The sequence below is a fragment of the Clupea harengus genome, chromosome 15, assembly GCF_900700415.2.
Source record: "Clupea harengus chromosome 15, Ch_v2.0.2, whole genome shotgun sequence".
Taxonomy (NCBI): Eukaryota; Metazoa; Chordata; class Actinopteri; order Clupeiformes; family Clupeidae; genus Clupea; species Clupea harengus.
Genome location: NC_045166.1, coordinates 16181874 through 16195112, shown reverse-complemented (window position 1 = coordinate 16195112; position 13239 = coordinate 16181874). Strand labels below are relative to the sequence as shown.

Sequence of the window (13239 nt, the reverse complement as noted above, 5' to 3'; positions counted from 1 at the left end):
ACTCTGGACAGCGCTTCTTGTGTTCCCTGTCAGTCTCGGTCTCGGTTCGGGTAGCTCAATATAATCTGAGAAACACTGGATTTAACATTTGTTAATATTGTAGCCTTAACGTTGCCTATTATATAGCTGTAGTCTAAAAGTCCCATGAGATTTATCATTAACAAATCAGGTTATCATATCAAGGTTTTGCTGCTAACTATAAACAAGGGCAAATATTTTGACCTTGTGATTTCTATTTTTCATCGGTCAGTGTAAAGAACAGGTAATAATCCAGGTCGCTTTGCCAGTACCACCCCGGGTCGACTCCGATTTTTTAAGCACCGGGTACAAGAAAGGCGTTCATCGTGGCCATTGACCTGATGGTGTACTCTACTCTCAATGTAGTGCATAGGTATGGCGGTCCGTGTACTTTGCGGCCAACGGATTTTCGTTTTGAAATGAGAAAACCAAAATCTGGAAACGAGCTGTCAGTCAGGAGCAGTAGTTGGCAGTGTATTTGATTTGGAGCCATAAATTGGAGTCAGACATCCATGAGACGCACGTAAACAAAATGTCTTTGCACGAATATGCAGGTTTTATTGCAGAGAACAGAATAAATGGAATGTCTTGTGGTGATATCGCGGCTGCGTTATGTACCCAGTTTGGAACGACACAGGGTTTTTCTGAGAGGAATGTGCGGAGGTGGTGTGCTGAGCAGGTGCCTTGTCAGGGACTTTTTTGCTGGAAGGCAATGTCTCTATCCATTGAATGGATTTCTTGAATGGATCTTTGCGTGCCTGACATCAGAGCAGATGAACTGTGATATATTTAAATGTGCCCAGCTATGTGCCGAGTTGTGAGGCTTTTTTTGCAACATTGCGTAGATGTATGCCCAATTTTCATTCTCAAATTAAGGTTTTGTGTATGATATTTTTTTGTATTAAAGTAACAATATTGTTAAAAATGCCACCAGTTGCATCCAGCTGGGCACCCCACTGTGCAGGCCACTCACGCGACCTGGGGTCCATAGAGAGGTCATCCTATCGGTTGATCCCAGAGTTCCGTGGGGCTCGTGCACAGTGGAAATTTACGGACCTTTTGGTCACCCCAAGCCGGTTTCAAGGCTCCCCTTCATCTCCACTATATTAGTCCGACCCTCTGATGGCCAAGTTGTCGGGCACAAGAAACTGGAGTTGGAGAGGTCGTTGTCAAGGAGTGCAGTTGGACAATTCAGGTTGCATGCATAGCCATTACACTTCATCATTGCCGTGCGTCACTGAGAATGTGAGTGTTTGTGTATATGTGTGTTAGTTATCTAGTCTGTTTCATATCAGTGGATACCATATATGTACGTTTATGTAGTGTGGTAATTATTCACTGTCTTGTAATGTTTCAATCTGTTACCGTTAACCAACAAGTTACGGTTGATATGGATAAATAGAATGTTCACCGTTACTGCACGGCGGCAAGGAACATATCTTCATCTGATTCATAACATTCATCTTGTATATAATGGTTCATCTTTATTCTATTTAATTGTTAATATTTGTATATTTGTCATTGTGTCATTCCATAGAAACCACAGATCGTTGTTCATTTCACGGCTAGTCAAACACGGATTCATATGTGACAAAAATCCTTTACACGGATTACTTTCACTTCACCGTCATTCATGTCGTCATGCCATTCAAGGCTTGAGTGTGTGTTTCAATAAATACAGTGATTTCATCTTCATTGGGACTTGACATCCACATCATTCATGTTCTGACCGGACAAACCTGTGGCGATTGTCACTTATTCATTACACCAGCATACAGTCCTTTTGGTTTTCATTCAATCAATATCCCCCTAATTTATAAATATGTAGCAATTTACCTTAAAATAACAGCTTGAAGAAAAATAGATATGGAGAATGGCCTCCGCCATTGCCATCGGGGGTCTGTAGGGAAAATACTGCTCCTTAGTGCTGCTTTAAGGCTTGTTACACTAACACTGACAAAACATACTGTGATTCAAGTTGTAACTTGATGTACTTGATAATGTAGTTGATTATTGATTATTGAGTTTAAAACACCTGGAAATGGTACAGTAACTGTGGTTGGGTCAGAATTATCTCCCTTACCTTTGTTGCAGTTTACAGTAGATTGAAAATATAAAAAATTCACAACTTGTTTAAAACATTTCATGTGTTTCTAGCACATACTCACATGAAGATGATCATTATTAAATTGACTTCAATCATGCAACTTGATTTTGAGGTCTCTTGTGCTATTTCGCCTTGCTCCTTGGTGGCATTTACTGTAGAGTGACTGATGTTGTTAAAGCCATATTCACCCCCTGGACGATGTTGAAGCATTCAGAGAAATTCTTTGGAGTGCCATTTTATAAATAGATGGACCAGTAAATAACGTTAAAGAGCGTGTATGCCCCAGGAAAGATGTCTCGTGAATATTTGTCTATGGTATTTGTGTGTCAATCCACATGCTGTTGTATGCTGTTTCCAGTGTGGTGGGTGGCTTGGTCCCCGCTCAGCGCTCTTATGCTGGACACCGTTCTCCTCTGACCTGCCGTAGTTTCCTGTGGTATTTATGTCTTCTGGCATTCCATAATGTCTTGTGGTGTTGACATCCATATCACTATAGCTGCTGGTCATCACCATCTCATCGGGCTGGGCTAGGCCACATGTACATGGAGGCTGAAAAGAAGATAGCCAGGTAGAGAGTGCCTCCAGGACAACAGGCCTAAAACATGATATAACTACTTCAAAGACATTGCTAATCAAATATTCTGAAGGAAAGAAGGTTAGTTCTATGAGTGTATTAAATGGAATGGAATACTTTGGCATCTTATATTTGCCTCAACCGAAAAAGATACCTGTCTTGTGTAAAACAGTATTGATGGCCCTATACATGAAACAAGTGATTCCTGTCTTGTGTAATACAGTATTGATGACCCCATACATGAAACAAGTGCTTTTAACTGGCACAGTTGATTTGTTTATTTCACCACAACACTTTTGAGAAACCCCAGTTGATGATTTGATTAGTAGTTGTATCGGTCTCAAAAAAAAGAAATGTTCCAAGTATCGCTTCAGAGTAAGATACAGCCCTGGAGCGCCATCTGTCGGTGCATGTGCGTGGAGCAGGAATCAAGTATAATAATAATAATACTTTATTTTTATATAGCGCTTTTCTAGAAACTCAAACACACTTTACATAGGGCAAAGATAATCAGAACAATACAACAACAACAACAAAAAAGGAAGACAGAGGATCAAACAAAACATACAAACAAACAAAACATTTTAGTAAAAGTATATGTATCAAATGTATTTACTCATTAGCATGTACGGTAACAAAAAGAAAAAGTTCCCTTGACGAAAGACCCGCTTATTAAGTTGAAGAATAAGAAAGTTTAAAAATGGGCATGGAAATTGTACGTTTCAAGGACTGCATGACAAAGTAATTGAATGCGAGTGCCATCTGGCGGTTGATTGGTGCGGAGCTGAAGATGGAGGAGCAGTGTTCTCTTTGAATTTCGGCCCGAACCGAAGGTAAGATAGGCTAGATCAAAGGAGAATGATGTGCATATATAGTATATTTGCAACGGGGTATTTAGAATAGATGCAACTAAATGAGAAACTAGATGCAAACTTTAAATGCAGCTTTTCATTTAAGAGTATGTATACATACTTCTGTATACGTAGGTAATACGTCTTCAGCAGAGGAAGTACACGCCTGTATCTACTACACTTCAGGAAGAATTATGACTGAAGAAATACAAGTTATTTGAAAATATATTTGTTGATGTGCTCGCATTCTTCCAGCCTGGACGGTGGAGCTGGTCTATGCTATGAACCAATGACATGACAGGGAAGCCCTATTTGTGTATTACCCATAATGCAATGCAGTGCTCCTCCAGAGCGTATTTTTGCCATTTTAAAGTACACAATCATTTAAAAAGCTGTATTCAATCCCTACCTAGATTAACGTGTTCATTTACTTTTTAGTATATATTTTTTGTTTCACGAATGTGCTGACTCGAGCGTATTTACGACAGAGAACAGTGCGTCAAAATAATACACCAGTGGCTATGTTATCAGGTCAGAGTGCGGTTATAAAATAATCTCGAACAGTTGCACAATTTGTACTCGCTTCGGCAGTACATATACTAAAATTGGAATCGATACAGAGAAGATTAGCATGGCCCCTGTCGCAAGGATGACACGCAAACTCGTGAAGCGTTTCCAAATTTTGCCGGTTTCATTTATTTTATTTTCCTTTGAAAACACGTTCTTCGTGGTTGTAGTACACTGACAAGCCGCCAGAGGGCACCTTTGACCATTTGTAGCTATAACACACCAGCCTGCCGCCAGGGGACAATGGTATAAAAATGTTGACAATGGTTAAAAAAAAGGGAAGTCTTGACGAGACCAAAGCCAGGGTCACATCCATCTTTGGTGACATCTTGAAGCTTGACTCCAGCATGAAGGTGAGCTTTGTCATCCACTGCAGCGTGTTATTTTCACAGTGTAATGTTAGTTTGACTGTTGCGCAGGTCACCAAAAAGCTTGCAGGCGGTGACACTGGGATGGCCACCTGGATCACGAACGTTGGCAATGAGTACGGGCAGGACGCAGCCGAGGGGGACGGACTTGACAACATAATGGTGGACTGATGCTGTCGTGCTGGTACCTTCGCATCTGGGTCCTGGTTTACGCCCACGGGACAAGGCAGCTGTGACATCCTGACAGTGGTACAAAACCTGATCCTGTTTCTCACGTCTGTTTGTGTGTGTTGTCACGATTTCTAATGTGCATTTATTTTTTATAACATATGAGTTTTTCTGAGTCTGAGTTCTGAGTCTGACACTCACACATACCCAACATGCTGATGCCTGTCAGAGGCTAAAACTTGTCAGAGTATAAGGCACTGAGGACTGGCCACTGTTAAACTCACCCTCCTAAACCTTACTGCCATTACAGGTCATCAAAGTGACATCTATTGTGAGAAGCACAGAAACGCTGGGCTCAAACTTGAACCCTTGGATACGGGAGGTGGCCATGCCAGCAAGCAAGCTAAAAGCCATGGGTGATAGCGTCTGTTATTAGCATGTCGGGTAGTGAGGTTTACTCAGTGCACAGCTCTGTTTTATTCTTAGGATCTGGAAAAAAAGAAAATGGGCACAACATGTACGTACACAAACCACACCACACAAACAGAGACACACACACACAATGTTCACACACTGTACACTCTGATTTAAGTATAGTTCTGGAGTCGTAGTAGACTTTAAGACAATAGGTTTAAGATGCTCAAAAGGACATCAGGAGATCAACACCGTCAGTCAGATTCAGGATTTGGGCCGTTACTCCTCACATAAAAGAACACACACACAGACTAGTGCACAGATCCTACAGGGTGAGGATGTGCTTTCAGAACTACATCTAGTAGCATGTGTGGTTTTGGTGTTGCTGTTTTGCTGGTGTAAATGTGTCTATGATACATAGATGCATTTACAGGAAACAGACACAGAAGGAAGACTAATACTGAGCCTAGAGTCACATTCAGTTTTCAGCTCTGTACACACACAGAAGACAGAGAAGAAGAGGAGAGGAGTTGACAGGAGAGGAAGATGGCGTCCATCCCCTGTGCTCTGTGTGTGTTGCTGATCTGCCTGTCAGGACCACATGGGTGAGTTACATGGAACTAACGTTACCTTGACAACCACCAGCACTACCAGTGGTACACCTGCTGTAACACTGCCATTCATACCAACACTACCATTAGTGCACTAAAGTTGCAATGGATTTGAATGTGCCACTATAGCCATAGCATGTGGGTTGAAGGGGAACCTTTCTTAGGTGTGTGAATTTCAAAGTGTTGTAGTGTGGTCTGTGTTTGTGTCTGTGACAGTTTGTGTGTATTTGTTGATCCTACAAAAAGCTCTGACGAGTGAAAATTGCAGTGTATATACAGAGTTTAATTTAACATTGATTAGATTCCTTTTGGCTTAAAATGAGGCTTAACTGCACTTTTCAGCATTTTTCACTTACTCTCTCAGCATACTCTTGAAAATCTTGGGGATAGAGGAAATAGAAGAAAAGTTTCATGCATTAGTATGATCTTATGCTCTGTTGACTAGTATGTTACACTTGATATTGTGGTATAATGAGATAAACTGTAATGTAACAAGGGCACTACATAAAGTATTAACCTCTCTTCATATTACTCTGACACGATATAGATTTATGAAGAAGCTGCCTGCAAATATGAGCAGGCAGGAGCAAAGAGTTTTAGGTAGGCTTGTTTCTATGAGACATTTATTCTTGTTTATAATTGAGGACCACCACTGCCATCTGTATACTGGTGAGTACACTCGCTGGTACTGTGCAGCTGCCTAAAGCTTAACTTACCAAAACATAAGCATGCACACACACACACACACACACACACACACACATACACACACACACACACACACACACACACACACACACACACACACACACACACACACACACACACACACACACACACACACATCAAAACTCATACTCTCTCACACACACACATACACTCACACACACATTCACACAGACACACTCACATACAAAATCACAAACACAAAATAACACAGACACACACATTCAAATACACTCACACACACATTCACACACGCACATACACAATCACAAACACACATTCACACACACATATTCACATACATTCAAACACACTCACTCACACACATTCACACACACAAACAAACACTCACACTGAGACACACACACACATATCCAGACAATCACAAGCACACATTCACACACACAAACACTCAGACTAACACACACACACTCTCACATTTACACAGACTCATTAACATACACAAACAAACATTCACACACATACACTCACACACACTCAGACACACTCACAAACACATTCACACACACACACACACACATTCACAAACACAAACATTCAAACACACACAAACATTCACACTCACATACATTCACACACACTCACATGCACTCACACACACAAATTCACAAACACACACATTCAAACACTCACATCTTTTATACACTCAAACACACATTCACAACACACTCATACACACATTCATTCAAACACTGTCACATTCAAACATACACACATTCACTCACCCTCACACACACTTAGTGTTATCATTAGCTTTGACTGATGTGATTTACAGTTTTTCTCGATTGCTTAAACACATTTTTTGAAAGCATGCCATGTTTTCTCAAAACTCTAAACACAAATCCCAAAACCACTCACACAAAATGCAAAACCCTTTATATCTCCTGCAAAATGCTACCTTGCTTTCAAAACAGTGTTATGTCACCTCAAAAGGGTATTTTGTTTTCAAATGACAAACACAGCCCATTATATGAGTATATATATGAATATTATATTAATCTAAGCATCGATTGAACACTGATGTGCTCAATGGAAAACACTACTATGAAATGGGAAAACACCAGTATGAAGGCCTTATCAGGAGCATTATGTTACTATACGCTTACTCCTGTAGTAAAATATAACTGAATAATGTTTTTACTCAAATATAAAACAACACACAAATATACAATAACAACTAAAATATATATATTTTTTTCCAAAAGTGCTGTAGCCTATACATCACAGCAAACGCAACTGAATGTGTAAATGATTTGCACAGAACAAACAATAGGATATAGGCCAGTACAGTCAACAAAAAAAGAAAGAAAAATGTAAAATAAAAAAAGGACAAAAAACTACTGCATCCTGTTCTAGCTCAAGACAATATTGACAATGTTGTATCAGAAATAGACCTACACAGTGTTGTGAAACACTTGAAAATAACATTGGATTGGATTACAATACAGTACAGTAATGTGTGAGTGCTGATAGGACGCAATCAGTTGTGGAAATTTATATGACTTAGTCATAGCATAATTGTTTGACTCTGTCGGAGTTTCTGACAAAAGGCACCCTGTACACCTGCTTCATTCTCAAGGTGTTCCACCTTAGAACACAGTCCACTGTGGCTAGGCTCACTGTATTGATGTTTAGGAATATGTCTTGGTCATCATTGGTTGCACTTTGTATTTGTTTACGTAATTTTACAAATACAGTACAATGGAAAATACTCTAAATACAAGAATACTATGCTCCTGATAAGGCATTCAAACTAGTGTTTTCCTGTCAGAGTAGTGTTTCTTACCTATTCCCTCTTCTGAATGTCCGGAGAATGGATGCAACTGAGAAGCGGCTTATGTTTGGTTGAACCCTCTGGCCTGCCTCCTGCATGGTCAAACCATGGTTGACCACATGGTTGACCACAGTGGCCCGAATCTCATCAGAGATAATGGCTCTCCTTCTTGTTCTTTCTCTTCATCCTCCTCCTCCTCCTCCTCCTCCTCCTCCTCCTCCTCCTCTTACTCTCACTCCTCTGCCTTTCTGATCACCTCTCACTTCAATGTTGCCATCAATTGTTCTCCAAACCAGGAGCTAACCTGTGGCCATCATATTGCTAAAGCTTTGATTTCAAATTGCACAACAGCCTTGAAAATGGAAGTTTTGCCATTTGAATAGCAGTGTGTTCTGTCTGAAAACAAGGAGGTTTTGGCATTGATGAAGTGTGCAAAGTAGAGAGGATGGTGTTTAGTGTTTTGAAGAAAGTGTGGTTAACAATTGAAATCTGTGTTTAAAGCAGATAATTGTGTGTTGTGTTTTGAAGAAAGGGTGGCTAACCATTGAAATCTGTGTCTAAAGCAGATAATTGTGCTTATAGTTTAGCAGAATTGGTTTAGGGAGTTGGCGCATGAGTTACAGGTTGTGGTCATAGTGTTATAATTTTCAGTTTTTGTGTGTAATCAATCGAGAAAAACTGTAAGTAAAATGGATTTGTTGGATATATTAAGTCTGTATTGGAAGGTATCCTTCAGTTTTTAACTGTTTCGTTTAAGGATTTATATGTAACCTATTCTTAATGACATCCTCAAATTCATTTTCATCTTATATGGTCATGTGGAGGAGACATAAACTCACTGAAATAAATCAGTATGCACGCTAGATTACTTTTCTTAGTGCCAACTGCTGTTGTTGGTGTTTGTAAGGCAAGGCTGGCTTTCTTTGGATTAGCTCACCCGTTATAGACAAAACTCCATAAAAGTACCTGTAGCTCGACTGGTAGCTAAGAGCACCAACGCCATATGTTTGATACCCAGGGAGCACACATACTGATCAGGGGGAAATTATATATCTGTGTATTATTATTATCTGAAACGGGCAGGAAAAATCACTGCAGACCCCTCACACCCTGGACACAACCTATTCCCCTCTGGAAGGCGCTACAGATCTCTGTTCGCCAAAACCTCCAGACACAAAAACAGTTTCTTCCCACTCGCCGTCTCTCTACTGAACAGCTAACCCACTGTGGCACTGTGAAATAACCCTGGATCATTGTAATAACCAATGTACAATTACTCCCGCAATCATATTTATATATTCCTTTATTTCACCCTTACTTTATAACCGTCATACTCATACCGTATAGTGTTGATTTATCCCTGCACTTCCTGGAGTCTCCACTTCTTTTCACTATTCCTCCTTGTATATACTTTTTTTAGACTTCTTGGACTGTTAGACCATTGCACTGTTGTATTGTTTTGTGTTGTGATGTATATTCTGTGTAATATGTGTAAGCACACTGAGAGCCACTTTACCAAGACAAATTCCTTGTTTGTGCAAACTTACTTGGCCAATAAAACCTGATTCTGATTCTGAATGTAAATATTTCCTAAATAATGAAAAAAATCTAAAAATAATTTCCTTAATAATGTATAGAGGCTAAAACTCCTCTTTAAAGTAACACTACGCAACAATTTCACACTTTTTGAGATATGGTTTTATAGGCAACTAGTTTAGGTACCATCCTCAAATTCATTTTGATAGCATATGGTCATGTAAAGGAAAAATAAACACCTGTGCCATCCCCACTTCCCATCCAGGATGTGTCCAATATGAAGTTCTCTAACGGGCTGGTACACCCTGCAAAAATGGAAGAAAAGCTTTTACACGCATGACATTGCCAGCTAAACTGCCAAAAGACAACAGTTAGTGTGTTGGCACGCTTCTATCAGTGTTGGTGGTGTTTGCAAGGTTTTTGCATGTCTTTTAGGTAGTTAGCTTACTAGTTTTGGAACAAAACTACGTATTGCTGCTTTAACTAAATACTTAAACTCACATTACTGTCTTTGAATGCAGGTGTCTGCTGTAAGCTACATTTGATGTAGTGTTTTCTTCTGTAGTCTCTGCTTCCCCCAATGAGACTGAGATGGAGGCAGACGGTAAAGTGACCCTCCACTGCATCCTGTACACACAAGACAACTGTGGAGGATCAGAGGCAGATGAAGGAGTTAGTCTGAGCTGGGTGGATGAGGGAGGGAAAGAGCTACAGAACGATAACAATCGCCAGATCAGAACCACACCTCCCTGTTCCATCACACTGACTGAGGAGCTCAGAGGTCCAAACCCTGTTCATACTCGGACATGCCAGCTGACTGCAGGAGGGCAGGTTCAGACTTCTGTCTCCCACACCATCAGAGTGAAAGGTTAGAGATGATAAGATGAGTTTGATAATAAATTACTGCTGTTTGCATGATAAACTGAATCTGATTGTAAAGTTGTCTTAAGTAGCCGATGTTCTCTGCATAACTCCTGCTCCTGGCTCAGTTTAGACTCACTCAGTTTAATGAAGTTAATTTGTCTGTTTATACCAGGCTATTTATTTTCGTCATCCTAAAGACATCCAGTTTTTTTAACTACCCGCAGTCTTGCAGTGAATGCCACTGCTCTGCATTTTTTATTGAGTTGTGTAGTATGCCCTACAACGGTTATTCAGATATACACTTTCATCAATAGGAGTGAATCTAATTATTGTGATGAGTTACATTTACCCACAACTTTCTCTACCTCTGTATTGAAATCCTCTCCCAGAATGAAACTGTCACCACTGCTTCCTCAAACTCAGGCCCATCAGGTACAGCATGAAGACCATCATCCCCTCAGTCTCTAATAATTATGCTACAGGTCTTCAAATTGTGCAATATGCTACTCAGTTGTAAAAGTCATTATTTTATTGAGCTGTTGGTTTTTTACAAAATACCTTAGAGCTAACACTAACACAAGAAGAGTCATAAGCTTAGTGGACACTGGCTGGCATGGTGTCTCTTGACAGAATAGGTCTCTGTGCTGACATGTTTATAACAGTCTTATGACTAAAGGTTTAAGTAAATTGTTTAACACAGGTAATATCTTTTGTTATCCAGCAACAAAGTCCTCTCCTCCACCGACAGACTCAGGAACACCAGGTAGAGCAGGAAGTCCATGATATCCTCAGTTGAAATAATCATGCTACGATTCATTAAACCTTTGTGTTAATTATTTACTGTGCTACACACTTCCCCATTCACAGTATTTACCTGCACATTCATTCCACACACAATTTTTTCCAAAGTGGTTTACTGTAAACACTTTTGGAAGTGTCTTCAGTTATTTACATGTTATACCATGATAGCAGTAAATCAGGAATCTGAGTTTGACACAATAAATGTAATCCCTAAAAGGGGACTTTCACATTGAAATTTGCGTCAGGTCACTCATGAGTGTAGCAACTCTTGTTGAGCTTGACGCAAATTTCAATGTAAAAATCCCCTTTTAGGGATTAAATGTATTTCTGGTATCAAGCATTCAAAGTACGAACAAATCTAAAGCACTCTCTCCCTCCCTCCTTCTCCCCCATCACTCTCTCTCTCTCTGAATCTCTATCCCTCCCATGTATTCTATCCTTTCCTTCCCTCAGTTCCCCAAGGTGTCCTTCTGGTTGCTGGAGTTGTTGTCTCTGTCAGTCTGTTGGCTGCTGCATTGATGACAATTGTGGTGATATGCAAGAGAAGGACAAGTAAGTGTTTCACTGGCAACACTATAAACAACTAACACCTTTATGGTGACAATACTATGTACTCTATAGTTCCAAATTCCTCATTTAATCCTGTTCATATTTCAGATGCTGGAGGAGAGCCAAGACACAAATCAGTGAGTAAAAATTCATTTTCACAAAAAGAATTGTTTACATATGAAACTGTGTTTACATATGGAACTGGTTTCACATATCACATCAGTTTCTATATGAAAGCGTGGTAAAGGAAAGTAAGATCTATGAATTCACATAGAAGATAATCTTACACATTGTTTTTCACAGACTCAAAACAGGACCAGTGCCGTAGTCATGCAGTCTGTTCAGCCATCAAACTCCTCAGCTAATGTAAGATAATGATATAGTCTCATGATAAACATCTATCTGAGGCCAACAACTGATGTAGGAGTTACATCTAGATAACTTTTAGTAGTAATCATGTTAGTAGAAGAATAGTCTTAGCACATTACTGAGGTTTACTATTCTTCACTATTTCCCACTGAACTTTCCAACCTTTACTCCAAACTAATGACAACGAGTCTCTCTTCTATACAGGAGGAGGAAGGAGCTGATCTGCACTATGCAACCTTTCAGCACCTCAACCAAACACAAGCTGGGCCTTCTGCAGTGAGTACCTGGTCATCATGTTTGGTTATTTTCTTTTTTATGCTCCTCAGTGTGGGATGATACCTTTGTTTGTTTGTTTGTTTACAGAAGCAGTCTGAGGACACCGTGACCTACAGCACCATCATGCAGTTATCTGGTGGTGAACACCAGAACAGCAGACCTGCTGGCAGACCAGCGGATCCCAATGCTATGCATGCTACTGTTCAGGAGAAAAACAACATACAGAATTAATAGTCATATGGATACACACATATATACTGTATATACACACACACATATACACATACACAGACACTCAAACACACACACACACACATACTCAAACACACACACACAGACACATACTCAAACACACACACACACACACACACACACACACACACACACACACACACACACACACACACACACACATACTCAAACACACACACACAGACACATGCATACAGTTATAAAAACACCCAGTAAGACTGTATTCTAATTCTACGTTTGCTTGTGGTTGCATGTAGTTGTGTGACAGCTCTCTCACAGCTCTTGCTCTGGTTAGCACTGCTGATCCAATTAGACTGGGGGTGTGAAATGTGTGCCTCTTTTTCTTCCACAAACTCACACACACATCAGCCACATGTACCCAAAGTGTCACTG

The 13239-nt window shown here is 40.1% G+C and overlaps 1 long non-coding RNA gene and 1 other non-coding gene across 2 annotated transcripts; both read left to right on the top strand.

Moving 5' to 3' along the window:
* The first annotated feature begins 4125 nt into the window (after positions 1–4125).
* Positions 4126–4234, top strand: LOC116223961. The gene has a single exon (XR_004165367.1). It is a non-coding gene; the product is annotated as a U6 spliceosomal RNA (small nuclear RNA).
* A 6035-nt stretch (positions 4235–10269) lies between these two features.
* LOC116223836 lies at positions 10270–12594 on the top strand. The gene is made up of 7 exons (XR_004165292.1): positions 10270–10603; positions 10989–11031; positions 11321–11362; positions 11854–11952; positions 12058–12086; positions 12253–12315; positions 12523–12594. It is a non-coding gene; the product is annotated as an uncharacterized LOC116223836 (long non-coding RNA).
* Positions 12595–13239: the final 645 nt, after the last annotated feature.